This window comes from Euprymna scolopes, chromosome 36, assembly GCF_053919585.1.
Source record: "Euprymna scolopes isolate OS-2025 chromosome 36, ASM5391958v1, whole genome shotgun sequence".
Lineage (NCBI taxonomy): Eukaryota > Metazoa > Mollusca > Cephalopoda > Sepiida > Sepiolidae > Euprymna > Euprymna scolopes.
The window spans coordinates 27,498,576-27,515,497 of record NC_136517.1 but is presented as its reverse complement, the minus strand read 5'-3'; the positions used below and the strand labels follow the sequence as shown (position 1 = coordinate 27,515,497).

General features: G+C 36.0%; 1 protein-coding gene across 7 annotated transcripts in view; it reads right to left on the bottom strand.

The window, feature by feature from the left end:
* The window catches only part of LOC145260396 (DNA polymerase delta catalytic subunit-like), a 226,546-nt gene that overhangs the window by 23,271 nt on the left and 186,353 nt on the right, over window positions 1–16,922 (bottom strand). The gene's annotated exons all lie outside the window — the stretch shown is intronic.

The following is a 16,922-nucleotide window of genomic DNA, read 5'->3' as shown; positions in this document are numbered from 1 at the left end:
TTTAAATGTATGTATGTATGTATGTTTGTATTTCTGCTAAAACTTTTGACAGAGGCGATGGATTTTCATGAGATCGGTATCGTTTTGAAGCTCGACCCTTCAGCTGACGGAAAAATTGGTTAAAAACATTAATTCTATCACCCTCAACTGGACACTTTTCTACAAGGAGGGTTGCTTTTTTTTCAACAATATTTTCAAAAGTCATTAACTAGCCTTAATTTAAACCTTCGCCACACTTCCAGTTTTTTGATTAACTAGCCTTAATTTAAACCTTCGCCACACTTCCAGTTTTTTGATTAACTAGCCTTAATTTAAACCTTCGCCACACTTCCAGTTTGGCGATGGATGCAACAGCAAACACGTCATGTTTTTTTTCATGTTCTTTTCCTCCTTCACAGTATGGGTTCAAGCCTGTCTGCCTACTACCACTTTTTTTTTTTTTTTTTTTTCCTGAACACACACCTCCAGGCAACGCTGGGCACCCAGGCTAGTTAAATATATAGAGTAAAGTCAGCTTCTTTCTTTTATTTTTTATATGGCGAAAGTAATGCAAAACATGACTTACACATGGGTGACGGAATCAAGAAAGGAAAGAGAAAAGAAAAAAATTTTTGTCTATAGATGGTTTATTAATTTGCATATGAGGACAATGACTGCTGTTAAAAGAATGAAGGGAAAACGCAGACTAGTATTCTTTTTTGGAAAGCTGAGAGAGAGATGGTGAGAACGGTCAGTGAAGATTACAGTTGAAGTCGGGAGTTGTCAAAAAGGAGTTTGGACAAATATTTATTATGATTATTATTATTTTTAGTTTTATTATCATTATTATTTTTATTATTATTATTATTATCATTACCATCTATATATATAAAAGCAAAAATGTATGTATGTATGTATGTACGCTTTTCCTCGATGTCCACAAAAGGCTTCTTTCAGAGAAGCGCTTGCTCGGTTCACAACTTCTTAAAACTTTTTATATCATCTATAAATTGTAATATCTCAGAGTTACCTACGGAGCTCGCCTGTCTATTTAATTTTATTGACTTTCAAACGTTAATTATTTGACATTTCCCGCATCGGCACGCGTTACATTCGGTTTTCGGTATAAACAAAAAGCGAAACTCGACTCTAATCACAGGCCGAAAGCCAGTTGTCTCAAGAGAGCTAAGTAACGTTTGTTCAATGTCGACTTCGTCATATCAGACTGTAGCTTTCATTTCGCTCCTCCTAATAAACAGGGAGCGGGTTTTTAAAAACAAACAAACCGATTTATTCACCTCATTCAAAACTGTCCCGCACAAAATGCTTACTGCTGAATACCTATCGCCGTCACGTCAATCAAAAACGCGCACCTGTTTTTTTTTTTTTAACACTTTACTATTTTCCAACTGCGCGTTGTGAAGGCTTCGTTTTTTTTTTCACGAGCACCTGTTTTTTTTTCACATTTTCGGGTTTTTTTCACATACTCCGAAAAACACCTGGGCAATGCCGGGTACCCTTCGCTAGTCTATATATATAAAAGCGAAAATGTATGTACGTATGTGTGTTTGCATGTCTGCTAAAAACTTTCGACAGACAGAACAAAAATTCACAAATTCGGTCTGATATGAAAGCCCCATCCTTCACCCGACAAATGTTGAAAAATTGGCCAAAAACGTTAATTTTTTCACCCTGAAATCAACACTCAGGGAGGAGGGGGGCAAAAACCGTCCTCTCTGTAGATGGGGTTGATGATAGGTCATTCGGGTACGTGTGGAAGAGAACATGGAAAGAAAGAAAAAGAAAGAGCATGAAAGAAAGAGAAAAAGAACTGCTGATAAGAAAGAATAGGCACTGGCAAGACTGAGAAGGAATAAATCAAGAATTAATTAAAGCCACTTGTTATCTTGCGCATGCGGTTCCCTCTGCAGATACGAGCAACAAAACCAAGAGGCAGAAAAAAGGTATGTCAACATTTGATTATATATACACATGCACACACGTACTAACTAGATGATAAGACATTATGAACAGAGCCATATACAGACAGTAGATGTATCATGACTGCATACATAGATACAGACAAAGCGACACACGTAATGAGATGTACACGCGATAAAGTCCCTCCCCTGCTACACAACACTTTTACCTTAACAGCTATCGGCACCCTTCTTGATTTTAAAACGGTGCTGTGTTTTTGGAAACCCGCCCAACTGAGCCCGATTCTGTGTCGTGGATGTGGTCAACTTGTTGGAAAGCGCTGGCTACACAGACCCAGGGTGAATACCACAACCATGCCCATGAAACTGAAGTTTATTTGCAGAAATGATTGTGAATTTTATATAACGATTCCGTGGATGGCATTTTTGAGGTGAAACCTTGTGTTAGTGTTAGAGCAAAGAACATGTGTGAAGAAGAAAAAAGTAGACAGCAACAATTAAAATAGATTAGATTTGCGATTCAATAGTCGAATAAAATATGCAAATTTAATAAATAAACCACGCAAATTTAATAAATAAACCATGCAAATTTAATAAATAAATCATGCAAATTTAATAAATGAAATATGCAAATAGACTAATTTAAAATGTCTTTTTCTCAAACAGAAAAGATTTGTTTTGGTTTTGTCTGTAAGAAAGAATTTCTTTCAGTTTTCTCCAACAATAATTTAATTTCCCCAAACAAAACGATATATAATTTCTCTCAGACATATAATTTTTTATTTTTTTACACATATCAACTGGTTATAATGTGAGCATGATCACACTGAAACACTGTTAAGTGATGTTCAGTCTGGCCAGTAGCGGAGAGGTGACCACTTGGGAATACCAGGCTCTGTATGTAGGGAGGACATAGACACCTCTGCCAGAACTACAAAAACAATGTTTTTATCATTTCCTCTGACTCGGCACCGTTTGTGTATTTGAAATTCCCTAGATACTTCCTCCTTCAAGGGAAGCCAGTTTAACTTATCTAGGATGATTGCTGTTGGCTTTTTTTTTAATGCGAGCAAAGTCGTGTGTGTGTGTGTGTGTTACCCTACACTGTTTCTAATCATTGTTGTTGTGTTTTATGGCATATTAACTATTGTTGGGTCATTTTAAGCGGAAATGGTACACATTTTTGTACATGGTTGATTTGTAGATAGATTTGAATTTTGAAAACAGAAAAAAATGTTTTTTTCTGAAGTTTTGTGATGAGGATTGATAATTTTTATCATTTGGACTATGCAACTACTGTTCTTATGTTGAGTGTAATATTCACGTTTCAGCCAATGTAACCTCCGACCTTCTTCAGGTGTACCTTGTCAATAGTTGTTATTGGTGAATAGTGGATGTAGAGTCTTACGTCCTTAGCTTTCAGATTTGTGAAGATTGGTTTTGGTTTTTTTTGTTAACTGCTTTAAGATAAAGGATCTAATTATCATCATCCTGCAATAGATGTACACAAATCTACGACAATGGCAGAATCCTTAGAAAATTACCTCCAAACCGTAGTGGAATGGGGCAGTAAATGGATGGTAACATTTAATAATAGTAAGACTAAGCTGCTCTATTTTAACAATTACAAGAAGCCTCTCCAACCACCAATATCCATGATAAATAACATTCTTCTTTTAAACTCCTCGGCTTAAAATTCACAGAAAATATAAACTGGAACAAATACATTGAGGACATTGCAAAGGCTGCTGTGAAGAAGGTAGGTTCCCTCTATTGTGCTATAAAATTACTCACACCTCAAAAACCGTCCTCTCATGACAAGATCTGTTCTACATACGCGTCAGACAACGTCATAACCTGATTTAGTTTAAATATTTGAAGAACTGACACAATTTCATGTACGTTGTGTTAGAGCGTTGGTTCATTATCTAAACATTTTGGGTTCGAATCGTGGTGTGAGATGTCTTTTTTTTTTTCAATATTTTTTAAATTTTTATATTGAAGCAGGGTTATTTAAGCCATTTTTCACGTAACGTTTGTTTTTCTGATTTTTTTTTACTTCACTTATTCTTAGGTTTTCATTAAAAACCACCCCCACCGACCACACACACCCAAAAACACCCGGGTACCCACCGATTTTTTTAATTTTAATATTGAAACAGGCTTATTTAAGCCATTTTTCACATGTTTTTTTTTTTTCAGAAGTTTTAACGTTCGTTTTTCTGTTTTCTTTTTCAGATTTTTACATTTAACATCGTTCGTTTGCCTTACGTTAGTTTTTATTGTGTTTTTTTTTACTTTGCTTATTCTTATGTTTTGATTAACCCCCCCTCCACCACCGCCTGGGTATCCCCCCCCCCCCGCTTTATTTTTCAGATAAGTTTTAACGTTTGTTTTTCTGCTTTCTTTTTTTTACTTCACTTATTCTTAGGTTTTCATTAACAACCCCCGCCCCTGCTGACTACACACACCTCCAAACACCCCCCGCTAGTCTATCTATCATCTATATATATAAAAGGCAAAATGTGTGTGACCATTTCGTGTATGTCTTCAAAAGGCTTTTCTCGCACACGCTCCCGGGGTCATTACTATCGCTTACAACTGTGTATATAGGTCTTATATAATAATATCTAGGAATTAGGAAACCGCGTAGCGTATAGATTTATTTACGTCGATTTTTACAAAATTATTGCTATTTTGGCTTCTCGCGTGTTGATTGGGCTTTTTAGTATAAATAAAGTGAAACTAAATTCAAATGACATCTTTGGCATTGCGCCGGGAAAAACGTCCAGAAGCAATCAGCTTTGATCAGTTGCTATTCAATCTGGACAATTGGGAGCAGCTTTCCCCTCCCCAACATCTGTTGGGGGAAGAAACAGTTAAATTTGGGTAAACAAACCCAAACGCTGCGTGACTTCTATTTGACCTTCTTAATTAGGTCAAATGGAAGCAGCAGAGTTAACTTTTATTGCGCACACCTGTTTTTATAGTTAAATAACCTGCTTAACGTTGTCTGTCGTTGTGGCTCAATAATGGTTAACGTAGCACGTTTTTTTTTTTCACACATTAATTTCCAACTCAAGGGTACGGGTTCGATCCTCATACACTCACCTACCAAAACATTTTTTTTTTATTATTTAACCCCCCCCCCCCAGTTTTGATTTACCTCAAGACACCCGGGCATCGCCGGGTACCTCCCGCTAGTATATATATAAAAGACCAAAATGTGTGTCGTTTTGAAGCTCGATCTTTCCAACGACAAATATCGAAAAAAATATTCATTCTTTCACCCTGAACTGGGTACTTTTCTACATGGAGGGGTTGCTTTTTTTTCAAAAATCATTCCTTCTTTTTGATTGACTAGCCTTAATTTAAACCTTCACCACTTCCAGTTTGGCGATGGACGCAACGGCAAAGACATTACACTTTTTTGTTCATGCTCTTTTCCTCCTTTGTAGTATGGGTTTGAGCCTGCCTGCCTATTACCACTTTTTTTCTTCTTTCTTTGCTCAACACACACTTCCAAACACCCGGGCAAGTATTTAATAAGAGAGAAACAACTCAATTCGAACCGCCAAGATCACAATCAGCCTGTAAATGGCTTGGATTTACTATTAAATCACTAGAAATCGTTAAAAATATTTTATGTATACATTATCAATCTACATGTTTTTTGAAATATGATATTTTTGTTCCATGACAGGATACATACATCAAAGGCTTTTTCTATATTTGTTTTTTTAATTAGGTTGAATTCTGGATTAGTACCAGCTTATTTTATATTCTTCAATTAAAAGTATGTCTTTAGATTCTTTGAAAAATTTAAACCCCATTGAAACTTATCTGAAAGTTCTGGTAACATCAAATTCAGATGCTCATGCGGTATAATGAGATTAAAAAAAAAAAAAAGAACGCATTTTAGGTAAAAATTCTATTTTATACTTTCCTGTCATGTCAAAATTAATAAAAATTTCAAAAATATGTGTGGAACAGTTGCCTGTCTGTATGTATTATGTATGTATGTTTGGTTAAAAGTGAAAAACTACAAAACAAAGACCCATCGAGTTGCTAATTTAATGATCAGCGTTTTCCTGGATGAATAATATCTAAAAATATTTTTTTAAATTGATTCTATGGTGGTCAACTGGGTCAAGTTTCGTTTTGGGTGTCATTTTTGAGCATCATTATGCACTGGTTTTGAAAGAAAATGTTGACTCATTCTTAAAGGAATCTTCTATGATATAATATAGATTTTTTTGTTTGTATGTATTTTTTTTATGACCTACACAACATTGTGATTGAAAGAACGTAAACGTAATAATTCTTTGTTCGACACTTGCGATTATTTTGACGCTTTCTAAAATCATGCGCTGCAAGATATTAGGTTCTCCTTATCTGTTAATACGATTGTAAATTACATGCGTCTGGTTTTATGTATTATTTTCTTTACAGAAAACTTACTGTATCTGAGGAATCTTGTATAATGACAAATAATAAAAAAAAAACGCATTACCAAAAAAAAAAAAAAATACAAAAGATATTTTGCTATAGAGTTTCTTTTGAGGGGAGGGAGGGGGATTATTGTCAATACTTGTGTAACATATACATACGTTAACGTAATAATACAACTGTGAGTAGTGGGAATGTATTTTTTTTTTTAGTTTCACTGGTAGTTCAAAATACATAAATATTTATTATTATAATATCTAAATTGATGTTAACAGAGCATTCAAATAAGTTTTTTTTATAGGGTTTTAAATTTTCAAAAAAATCTTAAGACAAGGGGAATAACTCATACTTTTTATTGAAGAATATAAAATAAACCGGTTCTAATGCAGAATTCAATCTAATTTGAAAAAAAAAAATACTTTGTAAAAATCTTTGATGTAAGTACCTATCATGGAACAAAAATGTCATATTCCAAAAACCATATTTTTTTTTTTTTTTTTTTTACATGGAGGTCACCACTTATCAAGGCCCGGAAGCCCCTTGGGGATAAGGGTTATTGCGTGTACAGTACTATGATACTATCTCATTGATTAATCATTAGTATTGGATATTTGATTAAGTGTCTTACTTAAAAGAGCAGTTTGCCAGGAATTTGTTTATGTTGGACTTAAAGACATCCAAGTTGTAGTCAAGTGGGAAACAGGCAAACGGAACAGAGTTCCACAGGCGTGCAGTTCTAAGAAAAAATCTCTGCTCATGGAATCTACGTTTGGATGTAGGCACAGATAAAGAGTGGGGAAAATTAATGACAGTAGTTTCAACTAGATGGGTGTTTTTCGTGAAAGATTGGCGAGGGGGAACCAGAGATTGGAACTCAGACGAGCACTTTCCATGGAAATAACGATAAAACAAAGACAGGCTCGTAACGTCTCTTCTGTGGGAGAGAGGCTGCAGGGAAGAGAAATGGCATCCCCCACTAAGCCACAAAGTCTATTTTGTACTCTTTCAAGGCAGGATAGGTGCTATTAAAACCATGTAAACTGATAATGTATTTTTTTAATATGTATATAATCATTTTTTATGTATATGTATATAATCAGTTTTATATGTATACGTATATAATCATTTTTTATATGTATATGTATATAATCATTTTTTATATGTATATGTATATAATCATTTTTTATATGTATATAATCATTTTTTATGTATATGTATATAATCAGTTTTATATGTATATAATCATTTTTTATGATTCCTAATGATTTCATAGTAAAGAGAGGAATGGGCTGGAAGGAAAACTGAGCAGGAAATATAAAACAAAGGAGAAAAAAAGGTAAAGAGATCAAATTTTATTAGAAATATGCTATGCTTTTGCCCCAGGCAATGTCGGGTAGCCCTATTAGTAATAGATTAAAAAAAAAAAAAGATACATATTTAGAAGTAAATAAGATATCTAAAAAATATAAATGTATGTCACTGCGAAGTTTATAATCATGGTTAATACCCCAACCCACCCCCGCCACAGAATAGGTACTTCAGCTGCTACAAACACTCAATGCAAGGAGTCCATGTGTAAATAATTCCTGACTTCTTCGACAAAAAGGTCATCAAGATTTTGCTGAAGAATGAAAGGACTCGGCAAAATGCAACAAGGGAAGAAACAGAAAAAGAAAAAGAAAGAAATTATCTGATAGGATTGATCTGGTCATAGACAAAAATATATTTGGCAGACAAAAACTCATGAAAGTCTAAGAATTTTCGGATCGAGAGCAACAGAAAGAGACGCAATGTTTGTTTCTCAGAGCAGGATGCAAGTTGATAATCCAAACACACGATTTCAGACATGTTCTACAATTTTTATCAAGTGCTATGTCAGAGCTGAGGGTTTTAGAAGGAACCAGAGTCAGAGGTTTGGAAAGGAGCCAGAGACGGAAGTTTTGGAAAGGAGCCAGAGACGGAAGTTTTGGAAAGGAGCAAGAGGCGGAAGTTTTGGAAAGGAGCAAGAGGCGGAAGTTTTGGAAAGGAGCAAGAGGCGGAAGTTTTGGAAAGGAGCAAGAGGCGGAAGTTTTGGAAAGGAGCAAGAGACGGAAGTTTTGGAAAGGAGCAAGAGGCGGAAGTTTTGGAAAGGAGCAAGAGGCGGAAGTTTTGGAAAGGAGCAAGAGGCGGAAGTTTTGGAAAGGAGCAAGAGACGGAAGTTTTGGAAAGGAGCAAGAGACGGAAGTTTTGGAAAGGAGCCAGAGGCGGAAGTTTTGGGAAGGAGCAAGAGGCGGAAGTTTTGGAAAGGAGCAAGAGGCGGAAGTTTTGGAAAGGAGCCAGAAACGGACATTTTGGAAAGGAGCCAGAGGCGGAAGTTTTGGAAAGGAGCCAGAGACGGAAGTTTTGGAAAGGAGCCATAGACGGAAGTTTTGGAAAGGGGCTAGAGGCGGAAGTTTTGGAAAGGAGCAAGAGGCGGAAGTTTTGGAAAGGATCAAGAGGCGGAAGTTTTGGAAAGGAGCAAGAGGCAGAAGTTTTGGAAAGGAGCAAGAGGCGGAAGTTTTGGAAAGGAGCCAGAAACGGAAGTTTTGGAAAGGAGCCAGAGGCGGAAGTTTTGGAAAGGAGCCATAGACGGAAGTTTTGGAAAGGGGCTAGAGGCGGAAGTTTTGGAAAGGAGCAAGAGGCGGAAGTTTTGGAAAGGATCAAGAGGCGGAAGTTTTGGAAAGGAGCAAGAGGCAGAAGTTTTGGAAAGGAGCAAGAGGCGGAAGTTTTGGAAAGGAGCCAGAAACGGAAGTTTTGGAAAGGAGCCAGAGGCGGAAGTTTTGGAAAGGAGCCAGAGACGGAAGTTTTGGAAAGGAGCCAGAGACGGAAGTTTTGGAAAGGATCCATAGACGGAAGTTTTGGAAAGGGGCTAGAGGCAGAAGTTTTGGAAAGGAGCAAGAGGCGGAAGTTTTGGAAAGGATCAAGAGGCGGAAGTTTTGGAAAGGAGCAAGAGGCGGAAGTTTTGGAAAGGAGCAAGAGGCGGAAGTTTTGGAAAGGAGCAAGAGACGGAAGTTTTGGAAAGGAGCCAGAGACGGAAGTTTTGGGAAGGAGCCAGAGACGGAAGTTTTGGGAAGGAGCCAGAGATGGAAGTTTTGGGAAGGAGCCAGAGACGGAAGTTTTGGGAAGGAGCCAGAGACGGAAGTTTTGGGAAGGAGCCAGAGACGGAAGTTTTGGGAAGGAGCCAGAGACGGAAGTTTTGGGAAGGAGCCAGAGATGGAAGTTTTGGGAAGGAGCCAGAGTCAGAGGTTTGGGAAGGAGCCAGAGTCAGAGGTTTGGGAAGGAGCCAGAGTCAGAGGTTCTGGAAGGAGCTAGAGTCAGACCTCATATATTCCGACTCTGCAACCTTATCCTTGTCTCCCCACGAGAGTAGAGATAGACACTTAGTTTTTAATATGAAAAAAATCCAGCTCAAAAGAAAAGGGAACACTCTGGATTGGGACAAAAGTAAAAATTGCCTCAATCAAGGACAGAAAGGATAAAAAAACAAAACAGACAGTATACGACATAGTTGAAAAATAAATAAAATCAATAAATTACATTCAGTATAACTAAGTATGGTTAAATATATTAAGATTAAGGTTTAGATGTAAAGCAATAAGGAAATATCAAAATTGTTATTTTATTAACTTAATCACTCATATTAAAAACGTTGCAACAATAAAGTTTGGAACTCAAACTAATTATTAAAACAACAGACATAAGATATTTTAATAATACATACAGCTTTATGAAACTATTTCTGCAGTTTAAATCCATAAATTTAAGATAAAGAGGGACATTTGGAATACAAATGGGGTCTTCAACCCTGGCCTCTTGCAAATTTTCATTAATTAAAAAAATATGATACTGAACTTTTTAACATTAAAAATATTTGTGAAATGAAAAAAAAAAAAAAAACGAAATTGAAAGCGTACAGTCAGTTATGGTAAGCTAACAAACTTCCGAACTTCCGGTGTAGTGCTACGGGAAGCGGTGACCAGGCAAATCAGTTCCTTTACTTTTATTGCTCTTCAGTGTCGTGAAGAGATTTATTGAAATAAAATATACGAAAAGGACATTACTGAAAACGTATACAATACAAATTAAAAAAATTATAAAAAGATAAAAGTTCTTATCTTATTTGAAATTTTATAAGAAATGTATGTTTATGAAATTATATAAGTTGTTTTCTATTTTAAAAATAAAAGATTTTATAATAAATAAATTGTATTTTATATAATATTGTATATTTTAATGTTTTATATCTTATTTTTATATGTTATATTTTATATAATCTATAAATATAAAAGCGAAAATGTGTGTATGTATGTATGTTCGCTTTTTGTGTATGTTTTAAAGGGCTTTTTTCGCTGGACGTCTCCGTCGGCTCATTCCTTCTTAAAAGTTTTTATATCACGTCTAAATGATAATATCTAAGAGTTACGAATGGGGGTCACATGTGTATTTAATTTGCCCGACTTTCACGCGCTATTTTTCCAGATTTTTACATCGTCGCGGGTATCTTTTATAAAAAAGTGAAACTGGATTCGAATCGGCAGTTCCCGGTGGTCTCGGTAAAGCAATGTAAACGTTTGGTCAATGTTGGCTTTTTAGCATCATATCAAACAATTGCTTTAATCTGGACACTCCCCTAATAAACGGGGAGCTGGTTTTCCCCAAAGTTGGGTAAAAACAAACAAACTGAATTATTGACCTCCTTAAAAACTGTCCCGCAAAAAATGTTAACTGCTGACTAGCTATTGTTTACGTCGTCATAACGCTTGCAGAAAATGTTAACTCCACGATTTCCACTTGACCTCATTAAGTCATTAGGTGTGGGCACCTGTCAATTCTCTTCTTACTTAAATAAATTCAAACGTCTTTCAATAACTCTTTCTTGCTGGCCGATTGGTTAACGTGTCATGTTTTTTTCGCATTTTATTTTCCAACTTCATCTCAGGGGTTGGGTTCAATCCTACCTACATACCAAAACTTTTTTTAACCCCCCCCCCCTGTTTCTCACTCGGGCAACGCCGGGCACCCCTGCTAGTATTTTATATTTTAAAGTTTAATTTAATGAAAGCATAAAAATATCGGAAAAATATAATAAAACAAGCCGCGTGTGCATGGTCCCCATCTGGTGCTTCATGTGAGATGACGCCACAAAAAATAGTGAAGAAATGATGCATGTGAGATGACGCCACAAAAAATAGTGAAGAAATGATGCATGTGAGATGACGCCACAAAAAATAGTGAAGAAATGATGCATGTGAGATGACGCCACAAAAAATAGTGAAGAAATGATGAATGTGAGATGACGCCACAAAAAATAGTGAAGAAATGATGCATGTGAGATGACGCCACAAAAAATAGTGAAGAAATGATGCATGTGAGATGACGCCACAAAAAATAGTGAAGAAATGATGAATGTGAGATGACGCCACAAAAAATAGTGAAGAAATGATGAATGTGAGATGACGCCACAAAAAATAGTGAAGAAATGATGCATGTGAGATGACGCCACAAAAAATAGTGAAGAAATGATGAATGTGAGATGACGCCACAAAAAATAGTGAAGAAATGATGCATGTGAGATGACGCCACAAAAAATAGTGAAGAAATGATGAATGTGAGATGACGCCACAAAAAATAGTGAAGAAATGATGAATGTGAGATGACGCCACAAAAAATAGTGAAGAAATGATGCATGTGAGATGACGCCACAAAAAATAGTGAAGAAATGATGAATGTGAGATGACGCCACAAAAAATAGTGAAGAAATGATGAATGTGAGATGACGCCACAAAAAATAGTGAAGAAATGATGAATGTGAGATGACGCCACAAAAAATAGTGAAGAAATGATGCATGTGAGATGACGCCACAAAAAATAGTGAAGAAATGATGCATGTGAGATGACGCCACAAAAAATAGTGAAGAAATGATGAATGAGATGACGCCACAAAAAATAGTGAAGAAATGATGAATGTGAGATGACGCCACAAAAAATAGTGAAGAAATGATGAATGTGAGATGACGCCACAAAAAATAGTGAAGAAATGATGAATGTGAGATGACGCCACAAAAAATAGTGAAGAAATGATGCCACAAAAAATAGTGAAGAAATGATGAATGTGAGATGACGCCACAAAAAATAGTGAAGAAATGATGAATGTGAGATGACGCCACAAAAAATAGTGAAGAAATGATGAATGTGAGATGACGCCACAAAAAATAGTGAAGAAATGATGAATGTGAGATGACGCCACAAAAAATAGTGAAGAAATGATGCATGTGAGATGACGCCACAAAAAATAGTGAAGAAATGATGAATGTGAGATGACGCCACAAAAAATAGTGAAGAAATGATGAATGTGAGATGACGCCACAAAAAATAGTGAAGAAATGATGCATGTGAGATGACGCCACAAAAAATAGTGAAGAAATGATGAATGTGAGATGACGCCACAAAAAATAGTGAAGAAATGATGAATGTGAGATGACGCCACAAAAAATAGTGAAGAAATGATGAATGTGAGATGACGCCACAAAAAATAGTGAAGAAATGATGCATGTGAGATGACGCCACAAAAAATAGTGAAGAAATGATGCATGTGAGATGACGCCACAAAAAATAGTGAAGAAATGATGAATGTGAGATGACGCCACAAAAAATAGTGAAGAAATGATGAATGTGAGATGACGCCACAAAAAATAGTGAAGAAATGATGAATGTGAGATGACGCCACAAAAAATAGTGAAGAAATGATGAATGTGAGATGACGCCACAAAAAATAGTGAAGAAATGATGAATGTGAGATGACGCCACAAAAAATAGTGAAGAAATGATGAATGTGAGATGACGCCACAAAAAATAGTGAAGAAATGATGAATGTGAGATGACGCCACAAAAAATAGTGAAGAAATGATGAATGTGAGATGACGCCACAAAAAATAGTGAAGAAATGATGCATGTGAGATGACGCCACAAAAAATAGTGAAGAAATGATGAATGTGAGATGACGCCACAAAAAATAGTGAAGAAATGATGCATGTGAGATGACGCCACAAAAAATAGTGAAGAAATGATGAATGTGAGATGACGCCACAAAAAATAGTGAAGAAATGATGAATGTGAGATGACGCCACAAAAAATAGTGAAGAAATGATGCATGTGAGATGACGCCACAAAAAATAGTGAAGAAATGATGAATGTGAGATGACGCCACAAAAAATAGTGAAGAAATGATGAATGTGAGATGACGCCACAAAAAATAGTGAAGAAATGATGAATGTGAGATGACGCCACAAAAAATAGTGAAGAAATGATGCATGTGAGATGACGCCACAAAAAATAGTGAAGAAATGATGCATGTGAGATGACGCCACAAAAAATAGTGAAGAAATGATGAATGAGATGACGCCACAAAAAATAGTGAAGAAATGATGAATGTGAGATGACGCCACAAAAAATAGTGAAGAAATGATGAATGTGAGATGACGCCACAAAAAATAGTGAAGAAATGATGAATGTGAGATGACGCCACAAAAAATAGTGAAGAAATGATGCCACAAAAAATAGTGAAGAAATGATGAATGTGAGATGACGCCACAAAAAATAGTGAAGAAATGATGAATGTGAGATGACGCCACAAAAAATAGTGAAGAAATGATGAATGTGAGATGACGCCACAAAAAATAGTGAAGAAATGATGAATGTGAGATGACGCCACAAAAAATAGTGAAGAAATGATGCATGTGAGATGACGCCACAAAAAATAGTGAAGAAATGATGAATGTGAGATGACGCCACAAAAAATAGTGAAGAAATGATGAATGTGAGATGACGCCACAAAAAATAGTGAAGAAATGATGCATGTGAGATGACGCCACAAAAAATAGTGAAGAAATGATGAATGTGAGATGACGCCACAAAAAATAGTGAAGAAATGATGAATGTGAGATGACGCCACAAAAAATAGTGAAGAAATGATGAATGTGAGATGACGCCACAAAAAATAGTGAAGAAATGATGCATGTGAGATGACGCCACAAAAAATAGTGAAGAAATGATGCATGTGAGATGACGCCACAAAAAATAGTGAAGAAATGATGAATGTGAGATGACGCCACAAAAAATAGTGAAGAAATGATGAATGTGAGATGACGCCACAAAAAATAGTGAAGAAATGATGAATGTGAGATGACGCCACAAAAAATAGTGAAGAAATGATGAATGTGAGATGACGCCACAAAAAATAGTGAAGAAATGATGAATGTGAGATGACGCCACAAAAAATAGTGAAGAAATGATGAATGTGAGATGACGCCACAAAAAATAGTGAAGAAATGATGAATGTGAGATGACGCCACAAAAAATAGTGAAGAAATGATGCATGTGAGATGACGCCACAAAAAATAGTGAAGAAATGATGAATGTGAGATGACGCCACACAAAATAGTGAAGAAATGATGAATGTGAGATGACGCCACAAAAAATAGTGAAGAAATGATGCATGTGAGATGACGCCACAAAAAATAGTGAAGAAATGATGAATGTGAGATGACGCCACAAAAAATAGTGAAGAAATGATGAATGTGAGATGACGCCACAAAAAATAGTGAAGAAATGATGAATGTGAGATGACGCCACAAAAAATAGTGAAGAAATGATGCCACAAAAAATAGTGAAGAAATGATGAATGTGAGATGACGCCACAAAAAATAGTGAAGAAATGATGAATGTGAGATGACGCCACAAAAAATAGTGAAGAAATGATGAATGTGAGATGACGCCACAAAAAATAGTGAAGAAATGATGAATGTGAGATGACGCCACAAAAAATAGTGAAGAAATGATGAATGTGAGATGACGCCACAAAAAATAGTGAAGAAATGATGCATGTGAGATGACGCCACAAAAAATAGTGAAGAAATGATGAATGTGAGATGACGCCACAAAAAATAGTGAAGAAATGATGCATGTGAGATGACGCCACAAAAAATAGTGAAGAAATGATGAATGTGAGATGACGCCACAAAAAATAGTGAAGAAATGATGCATGTGAGATGACGCCACAAAAAATAGTGAAGAAATGATGAATGTGAGATGACGCCACAAAAAATAGTGAAGAAATGATGCATGTGAGATGACGCCACAAAAAATAGTGAAGAAATGATGAATGTGAGATGACGCCACAAAAAATAGTGAAGAAATGATGCATGTGAGATGACGCCACAAAAAATAGTGAAGAAATGATGAATGTGAGATGACGCCACAAAAAATAGTGAAGAAATGATGCATGTGAGATGACGCCACAAAAAATAGTGAAGAAATGATGAATGTGAGATGAGGCCACAAAAAATAGTGAAGAAATGATGAATGTGAGATGACGCCACAAAAAATAGTGAAGAAATGATGCATGTGAGATGACGCCACAAAAAATAGTGAAGAAATGATGAATGTGAGATGACGCCACAAAAAATAGTGAAGAAATGATGCATGTGAGATGACGCCACAAAAAATAGTGAAGAAATGATGCATGTGAGATGACGCCACAAAAAATAGTGAAGAAATGATGCATGTGAGATGACGCCACAAAAAATAGTGAAGAAATGATGAATGTGAGATGACGCCACAAAAAATAGTGAAGAAATGATGCATGTGAGATGACGCCACAAAAAATAGTGAAGAAATGATGAATGTGAGATGACGCCACAAAAAATAGTGAAGAAATGATGAATGTGAGATGACGCCACAAAAAATAGTGAAGAAATGATGCATGTGAGATGACGCCACAAAAAATAGTGAAGAAATGATGCATGTGAGATGACGCCACAAAAAATAGTGAAGAAATGATGAATGTGAGATGACGCCACAAAAAATAGTGAAGAAATGATGAATGTGAGAAGTGTGAAGGGTCAACGTTGCCTTCACATTTTCGCCAAGTTTCAGAAAAATCTAATGAATTTAGGCAAAAATGATGTGGTAAAAAAGTGTCATTTTTTGCAATTTGGGGGCATTTGTGACTCCTTTTGAGCTCCTGAGAACACAAAATCTATGTGAAAATAGAGAAATGGTGCAGTTTCACGCCTTAAGACATGTATATCTGAATTCAGCACCATGGAAAACTACTATATAGGCATGCATATCAAGTTTTTGAGTAATATGAAAAAAAAGCTCCAAAAAGACATCTTTTTTTTAGCCCTAAAAGTCCAAGAAGGATGCGAACCAGAATTTTGCCAGGGTCACTTATACTGAATTTATATTAAGAACACTGGCCTTCATATTTTGGCCAGGTTTCAGGAAAATCTAATCGACGAATCAAATGCTAAGTGTAATTTTTGGCAATTTTGGGGCATTTTTTTACCCCTTTTGAGCCCCTCGGGATGCCGAATCCCAGCGTAAATGGATAACTTTGCAGTTTCAGGCCTTAACACATGTATATTTGAAAAACCACTATATAGTCTGATAGTTTTTGTTAAGAAATATGAAAAAAAGAGTCACATAAAGGGCGTTTTTAGCACTAAAAGTCCCCGGGGACGCGAACCAGAATTT